A 23,278-nucleotide genomic window follows, 5' to 3' on the forward strand; every position below is an offset into this window, starting at 1 on the left:
AAGAAGACAGGGAGAGAAGTTTTCAAATCCAGGGAACGTGACTCTTGACTGTCATCAAGAAAGCTTTGTTGTCGTCAAGAAAGCTCTTAGTGAAGAACCACTTGAGGAAAGAGCTGGGCAAGAAGGGGTGTGAGGGGATTCCACCAAGCAAATAAGGAGTGACGGTCCTGCTCAGGAAGGAGACCACTGAAGGGATGGGATGCCGATTCCATCTTCAATCGTTTCTCAGAAAACATTTGGCCAAGAGTGGACTACACAACTAGAAGGTCTGGGAGTGGAGAAGTGGGCACGAGATTGGCCCAAGGAAAGTGCTAGGAAAGATGAGTTAAACTCTCTCTTGGGTTAAAGCCGTGAGGGCAGGGGGCCCAGGCAAGTGCTCTCTCGCCCTGAATGCTTGGGCTGTGTGCATGCCTGGCTGCTATGACAACGCCCACTCTTGCCCTCCTCCTGCTCCACTGGCTTCTCCTCTCTGCCTCCTCCACTTGCTCCTGGTCTATTCAATTTCCTTAAAACAAACCTCTGATGCTCCCCTGGGCTCTGTCTGGGGCCCTTTCCTCCTTTCCCCTCCACACTCATCCTGCAATCCCATCCAGTCCCAAAGCACTAAATGCCATCTCTGTGGGTTGAGTGCCCTGAAATCTCCAGCCCAGACCTTCCAGGTGCTTATAGCTTCAATGACGTCTACTTTTGAATATCTGGTGGACATTTCCAAACTACTGCATTTCAGATGGAGCTGCTTCTGCCCGGAATGTTCTGCTCCTACTGAGAGAATTCTCAGGCTTTGGGTCACAGCTCAGGGGTTGGTATCCTCGGCTCACTCATCTTACACAGGGTGCCTCCCTCATTTCTCTGTCATATCGCCCTTACTTATTTCCATCAGAGAAACTTACACAATTTATATTGATTTCAATTGCATGTTTATTTTATGCTGCCTGTGTGATCTACTAAAATCGAAACTGAGGTGGGATGGGGAGGACAGGGGGCCTCTTGGCTGTGCCCACTGCTCTGATATCTCTGTCCTGCTGTCAATGGCAGGTGCTTGATAGATCACCAGTGAGTGAAGTGCTCTGGTTACCAACTCAGAAAATGAGTGTGGTCTGTGCCTCTTCCTAGGACTCCACAATAGCCCCATAGTGAAAGTCCACTGCATGCAGAGAGACACTGCAGATAGACAGCATATCTAGGCATCCTGTGCCCATCCCTGGGCATCTCAGTTGAGAAACTGAAGCTGGATCAGAACAGGGCCGTGAGAACAGCAAAGAGTTTGGAAAGTAAGCCATTCAAGGCTTGGTGTTAGGAGACCCAGAACATTGAGCCTAGAGGGAAAGGATGATTTAACATTTTATGGCACTTATTTACTAGATAGTCTGGAGGGAGAGGGATTTAAATTGCTCAGTACAGCTGCAGAGAGCACACTTAGGGCCCAGGATGTGGATCTAAGGAAGCAGTGAAGATTGGAAGTCAGACTTGGGCCCAGAGCAAAACAGCCGTGGACTCAGTCTAGGCTCTACCACTTGCTACCTTGTGGAATTCTGAACAACTTACTCCATTTTGCTATGCCTGAGCTCATTTCCCTGTTGAGAGGATTTAGTGAAACATTTGCAAAGCACCTAGCCTTCAAATGTTAAAGAGAGGTTTAGGAAAACAAACATCCCCGAAGCTTTGTATTTGTAGAAAACAGTGAGGTTCCATTCAGACTAATTGTGGAATACTGTTAATCCCTTACCAGCTCGGGCAATAACTCTAGTCTTCAGCAAGGTTGTAGCATTCTCTTCCCCACCCTCTCAAATATATCTGGGATTTGTCAAAGGGCTGTCTTCACTGTCCTCATAAGCCATCAGCCTGCCACCACTGGCCTTGGTCACTTTCAGAAAACTTGGCTCCAGGCCCCGATTCCAATGTAACCATCCCAGAAATTTATCCCAGTTACTGAAGTTCTCAACATTCATGCTTTAAGAACAGCTCTTGCAAGGAAGAAATCTGAGTTTCCCTCTTCCTGCCACAAAAATAAACAAAGAAAAGTAAAAGTCAAACCAAAGCCTGGGAGAAGATATGCATGCTGCATATATCTGACAAAAGACTTAGTTCTGTAATATGTAAAGAGTTCCTACAAATCAATAATTTTAAAAGCCAATCACCTCAAGGTATAAAATGGGCAGAAGACTTGAATGGACACTTCACACCCAAAAAAAGATATGAGTAGGCCAGGCATGGTGGCTCACCCCTATAATCCCAGCACTTTGGGAGGCTGAGGCAGGCAGATCACCTGAGGTCAGGAGTTCAAGACCAGCCTGACCAACATGGATAAACCCCGTATCTACTAAAAAAATACAAAATTAGCCAGGCATGGTTGTGCATGCCTGTAATCCCAGCTACTCAGGAGGCTGAGGCAGGAGAATCGCTTGAACTAGGGAGGCAGATGTTGCAGTGAGCAGAGATCACACCATCCCACTCCAGCCAGGGCAACAAGAGTGAAACTCTGTTTCAAAAAAAAAAAAAAAAGATACAAGTAGACATTTTGCACATGAAGAGACGTTCAACATCATTGGTCATCAGTGAGATGCAAACTAAAACCATAATGAGATGTTATTTCATATCCAGTATAGTGGCTAAAATTGAAAAGTCTGAGAGTCCCAAAAGTAGACAAGGATGTGGAACAACCAGAACTCTTGTATATTGCTGGTGGAATGTAATATGGAACAAACACTTTGGAAAACTGCTATAAAGTTAAACAAACACTTGCCATTTGACCCATACAATTCCAGTCAAAGCTTTTTTCAAAGAAGAAGACAAAGATGACAACGATGATGATGATGAAGAAGCAGAAGAAGAAGCAGAAGAGGAAGAAGAAGAAGAAGGAGGAGGAGGAGGAGACAACAATGATAACGATGAAGAAGAAGCAGAAGAAGGAGCAGAAGAGGAAGAATAAGGGGGAGGAGGAGGAGAAGCAGGAGAAGGAGGAGAAGAAGACAACGATGATGACAATGAAGAAGCAGCAGAAGAAGAAGCAGAAGCAGCAGCAGCAGAAGAACAAGAGAAAGAAGAAGAAGAACAACCACAACAACAAGGAAGAGGAGGAGGAGGAGGAAATGAAATGAAAACTTATTTACAAAAAGACTTATACAAAAATATTCATAGCCACATTATTCCTATAGCCAAAAACTGAAAACAGTCCAATGTCCCCCAACTGAGGAGTGGATAAACAAGTTGTTTTATGTTGACAATATGAGATACTATTTAGAAGCAAAAATGAAAAGAACAAAACCCTAATATATGAAGGAATAAGAGAATCTCAAAAATGTCACATTGAGCCAGACACAAAAAAGTGTGCACTGTATGACCCCTTTCTATGGAGTGCTGTACCAGGCAAAGGCCAGCTGTGAGGACAGAAATCAGATCGGTGGCTGCCTCTGCAAGGAGTATAGAGATGGACTTAGGAGATGGAAGGAATTCTCTAGAGGGACAGAAATGGTTTATATCTAGAAGGGAGGGTGTCTACATATGTCAAAACTCATCAAATTGCACCCTCTGTTGCATATACATTTATTTTAATAAAGTAGATTATAAAAGGAAAGAGAAAAGACAACAAAATATGTGTCTACTTTAATTATGCTCAGTTGGAGAGAGCATGTCCTATTGCAGGCTGGGCCCTAAGTGTTAAGAGCTCAATGAAGCATCTCTTTAAGACCAATCATATTGGCTTTTCTCTCCCCTGAGTATACCCCAGGCCACAAAGTAATCAGGTCTACTTCAGTTCTGTTACACTAGCCCCAAGAAAATCAGTTAATGCAAACAGAGAACAGAGACAGGAGGACCCTGCAAAGACCTCCCAAAGGGCAACCACGTGGGTTGACTGTAAGAGGATCCCCTCAATCTTGGTGGTGATTTCTCCATTTCATTTGACCTGGGTGGAGTTGGGGGAGTACCTGTTACCCCATCACTTAATCTAGGGAGATGGGATATTTCAGTGCATCCCTAAAATGTATGTTCATAATGAAGGAAGGGTTTTATTCTCTACCCCAGGAGATGCCTTAGAGAAACAAGAAGCGCTACACCACCACTCTAGTGTCTGGAGCCCTGTCTGGGAGGTTAGGCAGACTTGGGGCAAATCCTGGCTCCACCTCCTCATAAGCTGTGTGACTTTGAGTGTGTTCCTGAATCTCTCTGTGCCTCAGTTAACTCCTCTCCGTAATGGGTATAGTCAAAGAGTGTATCCGTCTCAAGGTTGTCATTAGAAGTAAATAAACTAGTAGAGGTAAAGGGCTTAGCACTTTATTAACTCTAAGCGTTGGGAACACTTCATAAAAGTTAGCTATGATTATTATTACATGAACATGAGGATAAAAGAAAGTCTGAGATTCAGAGGTAAATGGATGGAAGGGGAAAATAAGAGATTCAGAGAAAGAGAAGGAATCAAAGAAAAAGACTAAGGTGAGAATGAAATAAAGGCATACGAGAAAAAGGTAGAAACAGAAGAAGAATGAACCCAAATTATACTTCTCTGCCTAAAGCTTGCCGAAGCGTTCTGCACAGCTCCCTGAGCATAATTTGGGCTCGGTTATTTAAAAGGCTGTGGGATAATACAGTGGGAAGACAGGTCTGCACTGTAACTCACACAATTTATCACACAGGGAAGAGCCACTAATCTTTTTAGGAAACAAGGTATTCATAGTTATTTAAGGCTAATATTTATGCATGACCACACATTGTGAACACAGCCCAATCTCCATCCTCGCCCAGCCAAGATCTGGGAAGGTCTTTAGCAGCAATGTTCCATATTTTAAGCCCCTTACAGAAGTCTCACCCAGTAGTCTGCACCGGCTCTGTTATTAACTGCATCCATACACCAGATATATTCATGCACACCGCTAATTGAAAGAGCAGATTTTCCCGAGGTGGGTGAGTACTAAGCCGAGGTGGGTGGATATAGCCTTGCGTGAATTTCTTATGACCAAAACCACAGTGTTACCTTGCAAAAGGTAATCAATTATTCAAACTCAGAACCTTCAGAATATGCATAAATATAGTCCAGGCACAGTCCAGCTGGTCTATTTCATTAGCCTACTCTTTACAGGGTGCTGAGAACAAAAGGCTGGATGTAACAATACGAGTGACCCCAGCAACAACTAGAAAGATGCCCGTTTCCTGCCCAACCCACAGAGGACCCGATCTTATCTGCATTTGGCCAGAATATGACCTTCAGGGATGTTTTCTCCAGTCATGGCTGAGGCTGCCTTCTTGTCCCACAGAAGGCCCCTTTCCTTGTCTCTCTCCTTCTTCTCTTTTCTACTCCTCCCTGCCAAGGGACCCAGCTTCATCCTGCCTCCATCTAGCTGGGTCATGCCATTGTCTCCTGATGTTTCACCAGCATATGCTGGGTGGTCATGCCCTTGCCATTTTAATCTGGGTTACTTGTCTTCCTTAACCCTGGGTGCTCAAGACGGAATCTCTACTGGATCAATAAACTTCATTCTGGTCCATGTTCAACCCTTCTTATTGACTACTCTCAATGCAGTATTATCCTCAAAGACCTCTTCTCCAACCAGGAGGAGAATGAGGCAGCCAAGAGGAAGAGGGGAGCCTGAGTCATGGCTAAACAAAGAGGCTTACAAACAAAAATTCCAGAGAACTATGACCTGCTGCATCTATCCAAGACCAGGATTTTTAAAGCACAGGAAGAGGTACGGTGTGCACTGCACTGTTGTCTTGGGAAACAGTTACTTCTTTATGTCTCAGGATGTTAGGACGAGGTGAGCAGCCAATCCCTTCTAAATGGAATTACAGACCCTCCACCTTTCTTCATCCTTCTTGGTTCTCCTTCACATGCCCATGAGGACCCACCCGCCGGTTTTCCAACCATCTGTTGTTTGGTTTTTGTTTGGAAGCACCTGGACATTAAAGTCCTCCCCCGAGTCACCCTCGCGACATCTGCCATGTGCAAAGGAGCTTGCAAGGGACCTGCCCGTGAATTTGGGCAGGAGGCACTGGGGAGGAGTCTGCAGTGATTCAGTGATATTGTGAATCAGTGATATTGTGAATGCAAACCTGGCTGGGTATCGGAATCACCTGTGGAGTTCAAAACAAAATGAAACCAGACCACAAGGATGCAACTCAAACGTTCAGAATTGGTGGCATCAGTGGCAGGTCGAGTTCTCTGGGAAAGAGGGCAACTCTGAGGTGGGGTTAAGGGTGCAGGAGGTGTATTAAGGTCCACCCTGGACATCAGCACCTGAGGAGGGGACACAAGCAGGAGTGAACAACAGGAAAAATCAACATGCAATGCAAGCCTAACAATGGCCTTGGCTCCTTGCAAAACTCAGGAGCTAGAATGGCCCTTCAGAGTTCTCCCAAGCTGTCCAGGCCTTCATGGTTCTGGATTGATCTGTCATTGAATGTGACCCACCCTGGTGAGCCACCCATCAGCAGCTGAGGCAATCCCTGAAGGGCATAGTAACTGCAGGCTGCCTGCCTGCCTGCTGGGAATGAGGTGCTATGTCTCCATTGAAGGTGAATCTGGGCAGCACCCACCACAACCCATCCTTTGCCAAGATGGTAACTCTTTCCCTTGCCTGCGGGTCCTTTGCACAAGGAGTTCAAGTGTTCAGGTGGCAATTACTGTTTATTCTGGCTCTGTCTGTTGGCAAAGGTGCTTCCTCTTTGGGACCCAGGACCTATAAACCTGCAGAACACAGAGTTGTGGGTACAGGAAGCACAAACTCCCCAAGTGAGTTAATGGGTGTGACAGCAAGGAAGACAATCCTGCTTCCATCCCTTGGTTCCTAGGTGTGTGGATATTTTCCAACTATTGGGTAAATATAATTTTATATGTGTATATATATATATATGTTAGTAAAGCATCAAATAAATATCTTAAAGTGTTTTTTGCATCCTGGAGAATGATTGCTGCCCCATCCTTACAAATGATCACATCTAAGCTGGTACCTTAGTTGTGCTTCGTACAGACCTTTTCAACACTTTATTAGGCAATTTTTTTCTTTCTAATTTTTATTTTAGGTTCAAGGGGTACATGTGCAGGTTTGTTACATGGGTAAATTGCTTGTCAAAGGAGTCTGGTGTACAGATAATTTTGTCACCCAAGTAATCAGCATAATGCCTCTATTGGTCTATTTTCATACGCTATAAAGAATGTCTGAGACTGGGTAATTTATAAAGAAAAGAGATTTAATTGACTCACAGTTCCAAATGGCTGGGAAGGCCTCAGGAAGCATAATCATGGTGGAAGGTGAAGGGGAAGCAAGCACGTCTTACATGGCAGCAGGAGGGGGTGGACTGCCAAACACTTTTAAACCATTAGCTCTCATGAGAACTCCCTCATTATCATGAGGACAGCATGGGGAAAATGACTGCCATAATCCAATCACCCCCCCACCAGGTCCCTCCTTCCACACATGAGGATTACAATTAGAGATGAGATTTGGGTGGGAACACAAAGCCAAACCATATCAATATCCAATAGTTTTCAGTCCTTGCCCTCCTCCAACCCTCCACCCTCCAGAAGGCCCCAGTGTCTGTTGTTCCCATGTTTACGTCCATTGGTGCTCAATGTTTAGCTCCCACTTATGAGGACATGCATTGGGTGTTTGGTTTTCTGTTCTTCTGTTAATTTGCTTAGGATAATGGCCTCCAGCTCCAACCATGTTTCTGCAAAGGACATGATTTTGTTCTTTTTATGGCTATGTAGTATTTCATGGAGTATAAGTACCACATTTTCTTTATCCAATACACCACTGATGGGCATCTAGGTTGATTCCATGTCCTTGCTATTGTGAATAGTGCTGCAATAAACATGTGTGTGCATGTTAGACTAGCAACTTTGGATGGTACGTATATGACGTGACAAGGTAATCTTGACATTGATTCCATGTCATTGCTATTGTGAATAGTGCTGCAATGAACATGTGTGTGCATGTTAGACTAGCAACTTTGGATGGTACCTATATGACATGACAAGGTAATCTTATCCCATGGACCCAATCCCATACTTCCTTTGCTTTAAAGTGGGTCTCCTGAACCAATGTGACACTATATGGGATCCTATCCCAGTGTATCAAGCCCTCTGTAATTGCGTGAATGGTGGCTGTCACTGAAGCTTAATGGGAAATAAAGTCCCATACATGAAATAAGAACCCCGCTACCACAGGAATGAGTCACTGGTCCTTCCAGGGTGGAGGAACCCAGTGTAATCAACTTGCCAACATGTATCCAGGTGGTCCTCTTGAGGGATGGTGCCATATCAGAAATTCAACATGGGTCCTTGTTACTGGCATTTTGGACAGGCAATGGCAGCAACAGCTAGATTGGCCTTGGTAAGCCAGAGCCTGTGCTGTTGGGCCCGTGCAAGTAGCCATCCCTGCCACCATAGCTACCTTGCTCATGTACTTTGCTATCATGCCATCATTGGGGTTGCTGATGATACAGGGTGGCTAGCATCAGCTGACTAAGTCGGTTTGTCTACGTGATCATTTAGTGCCACTATTACGCTGAAAGCTCTCTGTTGGACATTAATACACAATACACAGATCTTCATACTTTGTGCCTGCTCCAAAATGCCCAGCCTCATGACTCTACCCTGAAGCCCCCAGGTGCAATCTACTCTGGCTACTTCTAGGCCCTGACCAGACAACGGAGCCATTCACCATTCAGCCTATGGCACCATATGGATATTCTAACCTTGGGCAACTTCTCTTCCCATACACAGTGGATGACCAGGATGGTCTGAGCTTTGCCCCTTGGAAGAATGTTCCCTCATCACTGTCTTTCAAGGCAATCCTTGAGAGGAACCATGGTGCAGACACCATCTGTCTTCAGCCTGCACCCTCATGCAAGTCTAACCTTTCTGTGAACCAAGCTCAGGCCATTTTGTCTTCCATCAGTTGGTCACAAGGGATTCCCTCTACAGCAGGAGGAGCTATCTGAGGAAGAGGTGCTGACATAACAGTGGAGGGTGACATGTGGATCTGGACTACCTGCTCATGCAAATTCCTTGTGCCATCCAGTCCTCCTCATACTGGATCCCAGGTGGACCCTTTCTACCTTCTGATGGTTTGTTTCCAGGCTTGACTAGCATTAGGAGTTGCTGAGTCTGACAGATGAGCTCCTGATGGGCAGCTATGGCCACATGTTCACCTTGTGTCCCATGATCGGGTGTGTCATCTCTACCAAGGCCCATAAGACAATCAGAAGTTGTTTTTCAAATGGTGTATAATTTTCCCTAAGCAGATGCCATGGCCTTGACCCAGAATCCTAGTGATTCTCTCACTGGAGCTTGCCATAAACTCCACATGGTGTGTTTTCAAAGTGCTGGGATATACCTCTACTACCAATGGGTCTGCTGAGTTTTATAGCCCAAATGGCAGGGCTGCTCACACTGTAGCCAAAACCTGTTATAGAGTTCTTTCTTGTTCTAGGTCCCATTCAAATCTGGCAGCCTTTCAAGTCACCTGGGTCAGCACAGTATAGGTATACATTTTGTTGCTTCCAGAATCCAGAGAAACAGAGAACCTACCAGCCATTGTGCTTCCTTTGTTTTTTGTTGTTGTTATTGTTATGTGTTTGTTTTGTGAGACAAAGTCTCACTCTGTCGCCCGGGATGGAGTGCAATAGCATGATCTTGGCTCTTGGCTCACTGCAACCTCCACCTCCTTAGTTCAAGTGATTGTCCCGCCTCAGCCTCCGGAATAGCTGGGATTACAGGCATGTGCCACCACACCCAGCTAATTGTGATTCCTTTTTCACAGCAGGAGATGCAACGTGCAATCATTTCTTCTTTAGTTTGGAGGCAATGTTGTAATATTTCCTTGACCACTGAACTCTTAAAAATGTTTACTGATGCAGCAGACTCCTGAATTTTCATAAGCTTTGTCTCCCTAACCCTGGCTCACATATGACTTACCAAGGCCTCCAACACACTACATATCTTGCTCATCTGGTCCTATTAGCATATTCGCTACGGAACGGATCGTTGTGATTTTCGGTTGGATGTCAACATGGGACAGATTACTTTGGACCACATTATGACAGAGGGCAGGAAAGTTAACAGAGCCTTGGGGAAATCTATGAATGTATCCTGTTGTTTGTTCCATGTAAATGTAAACTATTTCTGATCATTTCTGATAGGTATGGAAGAGAACACATTTGCTAAATCAATGCTGCATATCATGAATTGAGGCCATGTTAATCAACTCCAGCAAAGACATCACAGTTGCATGGCAGCTGCGATCAGGGTTATGACGTGGTTGAGTTTGTGGTGCTCACTGTTATTTTTCAGGTTACATCTGGTTTTAGCAGGGGCTACACTGGTAAATTAAATGGATCTCTGACACAAACCACCACCCCTGCAACATCTGTTAGGTTTGTAAGAGTGGGGCTAATGCTTCCCATCTCCTTCCCCCTGAAATAATACTGTTTTTATTGTCTTGGCAGGAGCAGGGTGAGGGGCATTTTCAGAGTCTTCTCCTGGCTCCCCTCACTATGATAGTTTTTACTCTACAGTCTAAGGGCTCAGCAAGGAACTTGCACCAACTACCAAGTGCCTTTATTCTGATTTTACATTTGGAGGTTAGGAAAATAACCAATTTACTGGGCTTAATGCATTATCATGGCCTTACTATACGACTGGGGGTACAATGGGACTAAGTAATAAATGGAGCCCTGTTCAAAACCACCCACCCAGTTTCTAGGTCCCATTCAAATCTGACAACCTTTCAAATCACCTGATAAATGTGTAATGCTTTAAGCCAAGTAAATTGGTTATTTTCCCAAACCCTGAATGTATAATCAAAATAGATGCACTTTGGACCAATATAGACCAAAGTAATCGGTCCTATGTTGACATCCAGCAAAAAATCACAATGATCTATTCCATAGCAAATACGATAATAGGACTCGATAAGCAAGACATATGTAGCATGTTGGAGACCTTGGTGAGATATATGTGGTCTAGAGTTTGGGAGATAAACCCTATGAAGATTCAGGGATCTACTACATCAGTAAACCTTTTAGGAGTTCAGCTGTCAAGGGCATGTCACAACATTGCATTCAAATTAAAGGAGAAATAATTGCATTTTTTATCTCCCACCATGAAAAAGGAAGCACAATGTCTGGTAGGCTTTTTGGATTCTAGAAGAAAAAAAAAATTGTATACCTAGGAATTTTGCTATGACCCAGGTGACTTGAAAGGCTGCCAGACTTGAATGGGACCTAGAACCTGGGTGGGTGGTTTTGACCAGGACTCCATTTATTACCTAGTTCCATTGTACCTCCAGTTGTATAGTAAGGCCATGATAATGCTTTAAGTCTTCAAGTATTAATGTCCCCTGACACTGCTTGAAATGTTTGCCTACTTCCCTTTTTCTGGAATGTAGTTACCCAAGTATATGGCTAAAGTTCTCTTTGAGGAAGAACTGGATGCTCGTAACAATCAACACTTGCCATAGTGCTCCAGGGTCCTCCAGGGTCCTTCCTCTTGAGTATATATATGCTGTGGTATATATATAAATGGTGTGTGTGTGTGTGTGTGTGTGTGTATGTGTGTGTGTGTGTGTGTATATACATATATATGGTCTGTGTGTATATATATATAGTGTGGGTATATATATGGTGTGGTATATATAAACGGTGTGTGTGTGTGTGTGTATGTGTGTGTGTGTGTGTATATACATATATATGGTGTGTGTGTATATATATATAGTGTGTGTATATATATGGTGTGTGTATATATATATATAGTGTGTGTGTGTGTATATATATATATATATATGAACTAGTATATTTTTGCATGGGGAACCCTTCTACTGAAGGGTTAAAATAAAAAATATTTTTATATTGGGTTATGGTCCAGTATAAAAAATATACTGGACCATATATTTTTTATGCTGGACCATAACCCTTGGACTGAAGGGTTCCAGTTCCAAAAAATAGCTCAGATCCAAAAACCGGGCACAGTATTGGGTCATTTTATTGTGGCAATTCCTCAGCCTCCTTAATCATTCTTGATTTCTTTAGAAATCAAGAAAAACTGAGTAGTAGTAATTGAGTAATACCTGTGTTGGCTGCCTTCAAGGACAATCTTGCTCTATCAACCATCTCCATATCTCTCTGTAGGACAGGCCAACCTGGCTGCCCTGCCGCCATGGCTACTCATTAAGATAATTGCATCTTCTTGGCTTCTGGTGTTTAAGCATCACCATCTGGACTCTATTGTTTTGAGGAATCCTAACATCCCCATTACTCTCAGTGAGCCTTATTCTGCAGCGCCTCTCCTAAAGTCTGCCCTGGCCTGCTGAGGCATGCCACCACCAAACTCCTCAGTGACACTGGTGCCTTTGCCACCAGGGCATTCCTGGTGGCTTTGGGAAATTGGGAGCCTTCTGGGTCATTCCATGGGACATCATTCTCTGGAGGGTTTATCTGTCTTACATGGTACATGCTCTCAGCATGTCCCCCTCTCTAAATTCTTAAATATTTTCTATTCTCACTTTTGCAAAAATACTCACATTTTAACCTTAGTGTGAACTATTCCTTTTTTTTTTCTCCTGGGGTCTTTCTCAGGCAGACACATATTTTCCATGCCTGGGAGAGTGCTCCAGTATTGAAAAAAGGTCTCCCTTACCCAACCTACTCATTTAATCTGGTTCTCTTGACAACCCCTTTCCGAATGCAAGCCCTGCCATTCTCCTCTAGCTTATGTGGGTACACACTGCCTAGGGTGGGGGTACATTGTCCCATTCTCCCTCTATCAGGCCAGCATATTCCCCAGCTGAGTTACTTATGCAAGAGCTCACCAAAATGAGTAGTAAAGCCCAGGGAAGAATCCAGTTCACCTGCATTCCTCGATCTTCCTGGTATATCATTGTGCCCTGCAAAAAAATATGCCCTAACCCTATGCATTTGGCATGCCTCTGTTGGTCTGGAAGACAACAGTGGTAATCATATTCACCAAAAAAATATAGTTAATTCTTCAATGTTCCGTCTTCTACGTAAATATAAAAGTGCTCCTGGGTATCTCTAAGGACATAGCTGAACTCATCCAAAAGGCTTTCAAACCTTATTTCAGAATACTGTTTTTAAAGCATTATTCTCCTCCCACCTACATGTCAAATCAAACCATGCTTACTTTGACAAGGATGCTGTTTTTCCTTCAAAGAGCCACTCCCCAAAATGTACTTAGAAAGAAGGAAAGAACATCACTGTTGAGTTGTAACACCAGCTTCCCTGGAGAGGATCCCAGAAAAATGCATGGATTTTCAGCCTTTATGTAAAAGCCCAGGACTTCCCAATCCTCAGTATGTGAAACATCTCAAACAATTAGTTTGTGAAAGTGCTGTCATGTGTAAGCGAACAAAAGCCCTAGACATAAGAATGTGCTCATCCTTCTTTCACCCCTGGAGCCTTTGTTGAGCACGTAGTATGCACAGACCCCACATCAGGGACTGTGGGAAAACAGGAGTGATGCAGCCCTGTGATCCAGCAGGAAAAGAGGGGGTTGTTGGGTCACATTCCTGAATCTGAATCCCTGCCAAGACACTCTGAATGGCATCTGACAATGTCCAAGCCTTGGTTAATTCTTCTGTAAAATGGAGATGCTTGCCTCAAGGGGCCCTTGTAAGGAGCCAATTAGATCATAAATACAAAGGTACTTTCTAAGTAGTGAAGCACTTTCTGTAGGTTAACACTGGCTACTGAAAGAAAACCCAGGTTGTGCTTCCAAATAAATGCCTATCTAGAAGAGAAAGTAAGACATTGAACAATTAAGGAAAATGTACTATAGAAAGTGAGCCAGGATAATGGCTTCCAGCTCCATCCATGTCCCTGCAAAGAACATGATCTCGTTTCCTTTTTATGGCTGCATAGTATTCCATGGTGTATATGTACCACATTTTCTTTATCCAGTCTATCACTGATGGACATTTGGGTTGATTCCATGTCTTTGCTATTGTGAATAGTGCTGCGATGAACTTACATGTGCATGTATCTTTAAAATTGAATGATTTATATTCCTTTGAGTATATACTCAGTAATGGGATTTCTGGGAACAGAAAACCAAACACTGCGTGTTCTCATCTATAAGCGGGAGCTGAACAATGAGAACACATAGACACAGGGAGGGAAACAACACACACTGGGGCCTGTCAGGGCAGGGGTGGGGCAGGAGGAGGGAGAGCATCAGGATAAATAGCTAATGCATGCTGGGCTTAATACGTAGGTGATAAGTTGATAGGTGTAGCAAACCACCATGGTACACATTTACCTATGTAACAAATCTGCACTTTCTGCACATGTATCCCGGAACTTAAAATTAAATTAAATTAAAAAATGTTTTAAAGTGAAACAGGACCCAAAGAGAACAAACAGAAGAGCTCTACCTTTGCCCAGAACAAAGGGGGAAGATGTTATGTTAAACGGGCCCTGCAGCATGATCAATATTTACATACTTTGGCATAACAGGCTGTGGGATGTGGGGATAGGACTCAAAAGCTGGGTTTGGCAGGTTTAAGGATGCTATGAAGTTTGGATGTTAACTTGTCTTTCCCAAACTTCTGTCATTTAGACACTATCCCATTATCTTTGCCAAACCCATACGTTTCCTATCATGTTATCAATTTAATAGCTCTCTTTCAATTTTTACATGAACTCACTTGTGCTCATTGCCATATCACAGCAGTAATATCTGTCAATGTACATGTTTAACGTGCTAGGTGAACACTTTTCTAATACACATGAAAATTAATTAAATTTTTTTTTTTGAGATGAGACTTCGCTCTGTCACTCAGGCTGGAGTGCAGTGTTACCTCGACTCACTGCAACCTCCACCTCCCAGGTTCAAACAATTCTCCTGTCTCAGCCTCCTGAGTAGCTGGGATTACAGGCATCCGCCACCACGCCCAGCTAATTTTTGTATTTTTAGTACAGACAGGGTTTCACCATATTGGCCAGGCTGGTCTCGAACTCCTGACCTCAAGTGATCCACCCGCCTCGGCCTCCCAAAGTGCTGGGATTACAGGCGTGAGCCATCGCGCCTGGCCAAAAATTAACTTATAACTATAAAGTGTTCCTTTGTATCCCACTGAAAATCCTATTGTGTTCATCCATGGTAAATGGGCCCCACAGGGCAAGGGGAGCCACTGGGAAGGGTTTGGAGGGAAAGAATGATATAATTAGCATGTTCCCTTTTCTGGTAGCCCATGTAAAAAATACCAGTTAGGAAGTTATTTCGATTGCACCCAGGTGTCTTTTCCTGACCTGGGGACAGAGGAGTGGGGATGAGAAGGAGAAGTGAACTCTATAGGGACACTCAGGGCTGGTTCCCTAGAAGGGAAGTGTGGGGCCAAGGAGATAGGAAGGAGTCCAGAATTTTGAAACCCAGATGCAGAAAGCCCTTGAAGCTCAGGAACTTCCCTCAGTTTTCACTGATTAACTGAAAAGCGGAAGTTAACATAAATTAACTAAACCTGGAGTAAACATAAACTCTGGGTCACTTCTTTGGAAAATGAAAGTAAATGCATAGAGTTATTTACATCTTTATGTTTAAAAACTATCTAAGGGAAATTGGCTTCTGAAACACCATGTGTTTTCACTCATCAAAGACCTATTTAGGGACATGACCACATCCGGAAAGCATTTGTGAAAGCATTAACATATTACCGAAAAATGGGTTAAGAACAGGACAAACAAGTTACAAAAGGAGAGCTACAACTCGCCAAGAAAATATGAAGAAATACTAAGGCTCACCAAAAAAAACTCTTGTCAAATAAAGCAACGTGTTACTATTTTCAACGATCAAATGAGCAACTTTTATGACTGTGTTAGTTATTAGGGCCTTCACCAGCTATTTCCAGCTCTCCCTTAAGGACTCACAAAGGACTTCGACTCCTGGCTCTGTCTGGGTGGATGGGGCCACGTGATTCATTTTAGACAATGAAGTCTGAGCGGAAGTGACATTTGTCACTTCTGGGCTAGATGGCTTAGTTGCCAGTTGGAGATGCCCCAGAGCTTTCTTTCCTCCTGCAACAGTGACCAAGCAACATTCCAGATGGTGGCTGCTCAAGCAGGGGTCCCAAGGTGATGGACGCCTGGAGCAAAGCCCAGCTGACGCAGGACGGACATGGAGTTTGAGCAGAGGGTGAACTTGGGATGTCACAAGCCACTAAAAATGGGGGTCGTTAATAACCCTACCAACGGATTCAATGGCAGGGGTCAATGCTGGCAAGGGGAAAATACAACAGGAATGGAATGCACATTCCTCTAACTCATGTTAAAAATGGTTACCCCCTTTGACCCAAAAATTCCACTTACGGGGATTGATCCAAAAATGTAAAAATGCAAACAAAATATGGAAAAAGCTTTACGGTGACGGGATAGACTAATGACCAAAAGCATGGCCTTTAATGCTGGGCACGGTGGCTCATGCCTGTAATCCCAGGACTTTGGGAGGCCGAGGTGGGCAGATCACCTGAGGTCGGGAGTTCAAGACCAGCCTGGCCAATGTGGCAAAACCCTGTCTCTACTAAAAATACAAAAATTAGCCAGGCATGATGGCAGGTGCCTGTGATCCCAGCTACTCGGGAGGCTGAGGTAGGAGAATCGCTTGAACATGTGAGGCAGAGGTTGCAGTGAGCTGAGATCGTGCCATTGCACTCCAGCCTGGGCGACCGAGCAAGGCTCCATCTCAAAAACAAACAAACACGCAAACAAACAAAAAAGCATGGCCTTTGTCAAACTGCTATCCATTTGAATTCTGGAATTGCCCCTTACCACCTATGTAGGTGATTTGTAGCCTTGGGTGATTTGTTTAACTGTCTAAACCTTAGTTTCTTTATCTGTAAGATGGGGGAGATATTTCTTTACCTCATAGTGTTACTGTAAGAATAAATTAGATGCTGTATGTACAAACCTTAATGAGGCTAGCTGTGTGACTAGTATCACACACACACACACACACACACACACTAACACATCTCAATGTTACTTTCTTAGTCCAACAAGAGAAAACTTGGATGCAACCCAGTAAGCCACAAAAAGGACTAATAAGGGATAGTAAACCCATGAGATGGAAAATGTTTGTGTGATAATACTAATTTTAAAATCATAAGACAAAATTGATTACACAATATAATCACAATTATGGAAAAATAATGAATAGAAACATAATGAGCAGAAATATATCAAGATCATAATGAGTTGTGTTTGAAACATAAAATTATTGTTTTTTTTTCTACTTCTCTGTTTTCCAAATTTCTTAAAGTGAGGCACAAGTGTGGACCCTGAAAGGAGACTTCTCTAGTTTTGAAGCCTAGGCCTCCCACCTCTCAGCTGTGTGACCCTGGGCAACTTACATAAGTTCTCTGGACAGGGTTCCCCACTTGCGAAATGGAAATCGTGATGTTGTTTCAGTAATTAATTAGATAATCCCTGTAAAGTTATAAGTATAACGCCTGGAACAGAGTAAGCAGTCAATAATTATTATCTATTTTTGTTGACATTATCATTGTATGTTCCTTTTGTAATGTGGGAAAGAACTGTATTTCACAATCTATGATAAAGCTTTTAATAACAGAAGGTTGTCTGTAGCAAATACAATGCTCTTCACTTGGGAAGTTCACAGTCCAGGAAAGATAACAAGGCAAAAGACAAGCAGTTCAGGGCTATAGAGAAAAGCAGAAAGCACTCACCCCCAGGTCAGGACAAAAGAGATGGCCTAAATGCTGTCCCAAGAAAGGCACTTGGCTTGGAGCCTCCACATCCCCAAGGTCAGGGCCAGCGTGTTGGGACGCACGCAGAACTCTCTCACTGACAGCTGCCCCTGCAGCAGCTGGCTCACCCCCATGATAGATGAGAATTACAGCCATTTTCAAGACACCAACAGAAGGTGGGCCGTGTCCTGATAAGCTATAACAACAGTAGTAAAGTTCTAAGGAGACCAGAGGGTCCCCACAACCACACACTTCCTGCGGCTGTGGCTGCTGTAATTATGGCCGTGACAGCTGGGCAGCCGGGGGACATGACTGGAATAGACTAAGGCATGGGCATATGGCACTGCTGGTGGGCAAGGCCAGCCCACCCCTCCCTCAACCAGTGCCCAAGTTCAGCTGCATCCTCGAGCCTGACTGTCAGGATGCCATGAAATGGGTCCCCGGCGCACCCAGTGGGCAGGTGCAAGAGAAGGAAGAGCTGGAATGCATCTTTCTGGTGCCCAGGCTTTACTGGTGCCCAGGGCCAGACACACAGTGGGCGCTCCACCCTTGCCAGCACTGTCTGGAATGGCAGCAACACATTCCAGAGCTCACTGTTGCTGGCAATGTGTTTGAACTCCCCAGCCTTCCACAGGAGGCCCATGCTAACAGAACACCCTCTAGTCACTCCTCCGAGGACTTGCTGGCTGGTTCCTCCTCTCTGAAAACCACCCGGAATCATCTGTCCTCAGACAGAATTAATCGGTCACCTCTCCTCTCCTATGGCTGAGTCTTCAGTGCACATCTATCTAAGACCATCCTTTGAATCCATATCCACATATCTGTCTCCCCTCTAAGCTTCTTCCAAAGAGAGGCTGTGTCCTCCTCATTTTAAGTTCAATCATTAAAGAATGATTCATGATTAATGAATCATTTGTTCAATAAATAGAGCATGAACCATACAAGATAGACACGCCATGCTGGGACCAAGAGTCCAACTAAATGAGAAATTACAAAGTAAAACTTTGGGATTATAATGGACCATGTTAAGGTGCATTACATGTGGCAATGAGACCTAATCAAGTCTTAAGAAACCAAGGAAGTCTTCCTGCAGGAAGAGTGAATAGGTGTTAAAGAAGTTCATGAAAATTAATTGTGGAGAGGGGGCGATGATGGAGGAAGACCCAGAGAGCTGCAGGAGAGACAAGCCTGGGTGAACTATGGGGGCCTTTGCAGGACTGTTAAAGGCCATAGGAAGTCACATTGATGGCTTTAAGCCAGGAAATGGCATGATCGGGTCTGCATTTTATAAAGAGCATTCTGGTTTTCTTTGGAGGGGAGAAAATGGGGCAAAATAGCAATAACAGGCTAGGTGTGTCACGTCTTAGCACAAGGCCTGGAACATAATCACTACCTTCTATTTGTTGGCCTGAACTAAAGGAGGTGGAAACAGAATGGACAGGTGCCCAGGTGGCACATTTCAGGGTTTTACTCACCCTATTATCCAACATGCATCAGGTCAACCCCACAGGCCCCTGTCTTGGGAGCCACAACCCCACCCTGGACAGCCTTTGAAGATAATCCATTTCCTTCAAATATCTCCGTGTGCACCTTCCTTGCCCTCTAAGATAGCAACACCTACCTGCAGACGTGAATGTGCTGAGCTCCACGCCCTCCATCCAGAAGGGGATCACCGGGATGGCAGGGAAGGAGTGCTGCCAGGAAGTTTTCCAACTCCAGTTTCTAGGTCTGTATTTAATTCCGGATCTATCAGCTAAGCATTTAGGGTGCTGCCACTGAAACTCTGTGTTTACACAGCTAGATGCCTCTGCTCCTATTGACACAATGTCAATGAAAAGGGATGCGTCAGGCTCCGCCACCACCAAGCACGTCATGTGTCCCAGATTGATGAAGCTTCCTGACCCACTCCAGCCCCAGCAGCTGCATGGCTCCTGCCACTCAGCCCAGCAAGCTGTTCTCCATCATCTCCATTAATTAAGGACTGTCATAGCAGGGAGGTGAGACAGCAAATCCTAAATACTTGCCTCAAGTCTCAGCTTCCAAATTCCCAGGAGTCTTACCCTGAAAACAGAAAAATCAGATTTAACAGTGGGGTTTTTATCTTTCTGTTTACAAAATTACTACCTGCTCATTATAGCAAATGCTAAGAAATGCACAAACACAAACATACCCAGAAGAAAATAATAATCACTCATGATCCCCCCATTCAGAGGTAAATGCCGATAGCTTTTAAATTCTTACATATATTTCTTCCATGCATATATACACACGTTTAATCCTGATATTCAGGGACTAAGTTCATGTCAGTAAATTGTTTCCTACAACAGTATTGTTAATCGCTACGTAGTTTTCTGCCATGTGACTGTCCTGTACTTCAACCAATCTTCTATTGCACTCAATGTCGTGCTATTATAATCAATACGGTAATGAACATCCTGGAAATAAATCCTTAGAGAAGAGTTCATTAGACTTCATTAGAATAAATATATGATGGAAAAATAACCTACCAAAAGAAATTTGCTTTTTTAACACTTTGGCTGTGCATTGTAAACTCACACTTTAGAAATGTATCAATTTATTCCTCCACCAACAGAATAACCCCTACAACACAACTGCATATGCAACTAACATAGCAACAGCAACTGTATAGCAATCCTGATCACTATCCTGTTACAAAGAGTTAATGCTTACCTAGAACTCTCTATGTTCCTGGTTCTGAGCAAAATACATTAAATGTATTGTTCCTTTTCATGTTAGCTTTTTACTTTCTAGTGAGGGTGAACTTTTTTCCCTTACATTCATTGGCCACTGTGATTCTTTGTTATAAAATTTCCTGCAATTTTCTTGGCCTATTTTTTAGTGTGTTTGTCATTTAATTATTGGTTTGAAAGCAGTCTGATATAATAAGGATGCTATACACTTCTGTTGCAAAAATGCTTTCCCCCAGGTTGTGGTTTAACATTTAGTTTTGTTTATGATCATGTTGACATAAAGAATTTTGTCATTTTGGAGTAGTCAAATGTGTTGGTCTCTTATTTTACAGATTACGCCTTTACATACACTCTGAGTACTTGCATACCACAACATCAGATAAATATTCATGTGTTTTCCTTAAAATCTTTCTATGGCTTTAAATTTTATCTTAAATATTTTATCAATCTGAAATTTGTTAGTGCAGGTGGTGCTGTAAAGATCTATTTTTTTTCCACACGGTCAGCAAATTGACCTAATTTGACTTACTGAATTCCTCATCTTTTCCCCACTGATTTGAAATGCCACATTTATCTTATATGAAATTCATATTTACATGGGCCTGCTTCAGCTCTCCTCGTACTGTTCCACTGATTTATCTGTCTATTCCTGCAATTAAACCAGACTATTTAAATATATACGAAGCTACAAGGACGTCACTGCACATTGCTTACCCAGTAGTGCAAGTTCCTCCTCACCCTTCTACTTTTTCAAAACATTCTCAGCAATTCTAAAGTGCCAGATGAATGTCAGAATCATTTTATAAAGCACCACCCCTCCAAAGTCCCACTGATATTTTCATTTGGATCCCATTAAACGTCTAGATCATGTAGAGAGAATCGGTAACTTTATGTTATTTTAATTTTAATTCAATAACATGGCATAATTTAAATTCATATTCCTTATTTTTATTTCATCACATTTCTACATATTTCTTGTAAACTTTTCCCTAGATATTTTATTGTTTTGCTGCTAATGTAAATGGCACTTTAAAAATCATCATACCATTGGTGTAAAGAAAAACTAACTTTTTACTTATGTGATTATGTTGATAAAACTTTATCTTTAAACTTGCTTGATAGTGTAGTAATTTTTCAGTTTGTTCCATTGAGTTCTCCAGGTAGACAATTCTCCTTCATCCAAGTGTCAGTAACCGTATAATCAACTACTTTCAAACAGTAAATCCTCTATTTTGTAGTCTTGGTTTATTCAATTGGTCAGAATTTTTAAACTGTGTTAAATATGGCATGGATAGTAAGAATTCTGTCATATGTAAATAGAAACGCCTCTAGTTTTCCATTCTAAAATATAATTAAGCTGTTGACTTGGGGGTGAGAGCCTCTTTCTTGATAAAGAAGGTTCAATTTCTATCATACTAATATTGTTTTAGATTTTGTTTCTTGGGAATGAGTGTTGAATTTTATTATAAGCCATTTCAGTAGGAGATGTGTTTAAATCTTCTCTCTTGACATACTAATATATTTAAATATATTATTATACTTATAATTAGCATTATTATATTATAATTAGTATTATACTCAGTATTATTATATTATGATTACAATTAGTTTTATATTATAATTAGTATATTATCAAATGTACCAATATATTTAAACATATTGGTACATTTCCTAATATTAAATTATTCTTGAATTACTTAATGGAAAAAAACTGAACCAGAAGTTATTGTTCTTTTATTCCACTGTCAGATAGTTTTCACGTATTATTTAGCATTTTCACAATTTCACATAGTATTCACATTTTCACATAGTATTTTCACAGTTTCCTTTTTTGAACTATCTTCGTCCAGCTTTAATATTAGAGTCACCACTTCATAAAATGAATTAACTAGTGTTTTTGATGCAGGTCAGGTGAGCCCCAAAGTGAAACTTAGCCTGCGAGGGTTCTTGGCTTTGCCCAGAAAAGAATTCAAGGGCAAGCCGGTGCTAGGGTAGAAGAAAGCAACTTTACTGAAGCAGCGGTGTTAGAGCTCCGTGACTGCCGCTGCAGAGCAGGGCTTCCCCACAGGCAGTGTGCTGAGAGCAGCAGCTCAGGACAATTCCGCAGTCAGATTTCTATCTACTCTTAATTACAGATAGAGTAAGGGGCAGTTAATGAGGAAATTTCTAGGAAAAGGGTAGTAGCTTTGGGTAATTGGATCATTGCCACGGAAAGAGGTAGTAATTCCTGGTGTTGCCATGGCAATGGTAAACTGACATGGTGCACTAGTGGGAGTGTCTTATGGAAAGATGCTTCCACATTTCCTCTGTTTTAGCTAGTCCTCAATTTGGTCCAGTGTCCAAGCCCCACCTACGGAGCTGAGTCTCACCTCCTACCTTATTTTTAGGGGTATCTATGCTCCGAAACTATTTGTATAAAAAAATACATTTCCCATAAAAGCATCTGTGGTTTCTTTTGTTGTTGTTGAAAGTAAACTTTTGATAACTTTGAACAGTTCTCTCTTAGTTACTTATTTGTTCGAGAGTTTCATAGTCTTGAGTTTTCTTAAAATTTTCTAATATTTATTGTAAAAATAGTATTAAAATGGGATTTGATTATTTACTCTCATTTTTCTCATAATTTGTTTTTATGTTTGAGGGGAATTTTATCCTCATTTCCTGGATAAATATATTAGAAATTTACTTATATTTTAAAGACACAGAACTTAGATTTATTTGTTGATCCTATTTATTTTTGTTTTGAAAATAATTTATTTCATTGTGGTTAATTTAATTTTTTTTTTTTTTAGAAAGAGTCTCGCTCTGTCACCCAGGCTGAAGTGCAGTGGCACGATCTCCACTCACTGCAATCTCCTC

At 42.5% G+C, this 23,278-nt stretch overlaps 1 long non-coding RNA gene across 5 annotated transcripts in view; it reads right to left on the reverse strand.

The window, feature by feature from the left end:
• Nucleotides 1–23,278, reverse strand: part of LOC104003337 (uncharacterized) — an 86,302-nt gene that overhangs the window by 31,544 nt on the left and 31,480 nt on the right. For 3 of the 5 annotated variants that reach the window (XR_010153572.1, XR_001711731.3, XR_010153573.1), the window contains 2 exons: nucleotides 19,736–19,772; nucleotides 19,333–19,524 (listed from right to left, as the gene is read on the reverse strand). This is a non-coding gene — a long non-coding RNA (uncharacterized LOC104003337). Of the gene's footprint in view, nucleotides 1–17,354; nucleotides 17,454–17,550; nucleotides 17,664–19,332; nucleotides 19,525–19,735; nucleotides 19,773–23,278 lie in introns of those variants that run through there. The other 2 variants (XR_001711732.3, XR_675896.4) reach the window with 2 other exon arrangements.

Source organism: Pan troglodytes, chromosome 20, assembly GCF_028858775.2.
Source record: "Pan troglodytes isolate AG18354 chromosome 20, NHGRI_mPanTro3-v2.0_pri, whole genome shotgun sequence".
In the NCBI taxonomy this organism is placed as follows: Eukaryota; Metazoa; Chordata; class Mammalia; order Primates; family Hominidae; genus Pan; species Pan troglodytes.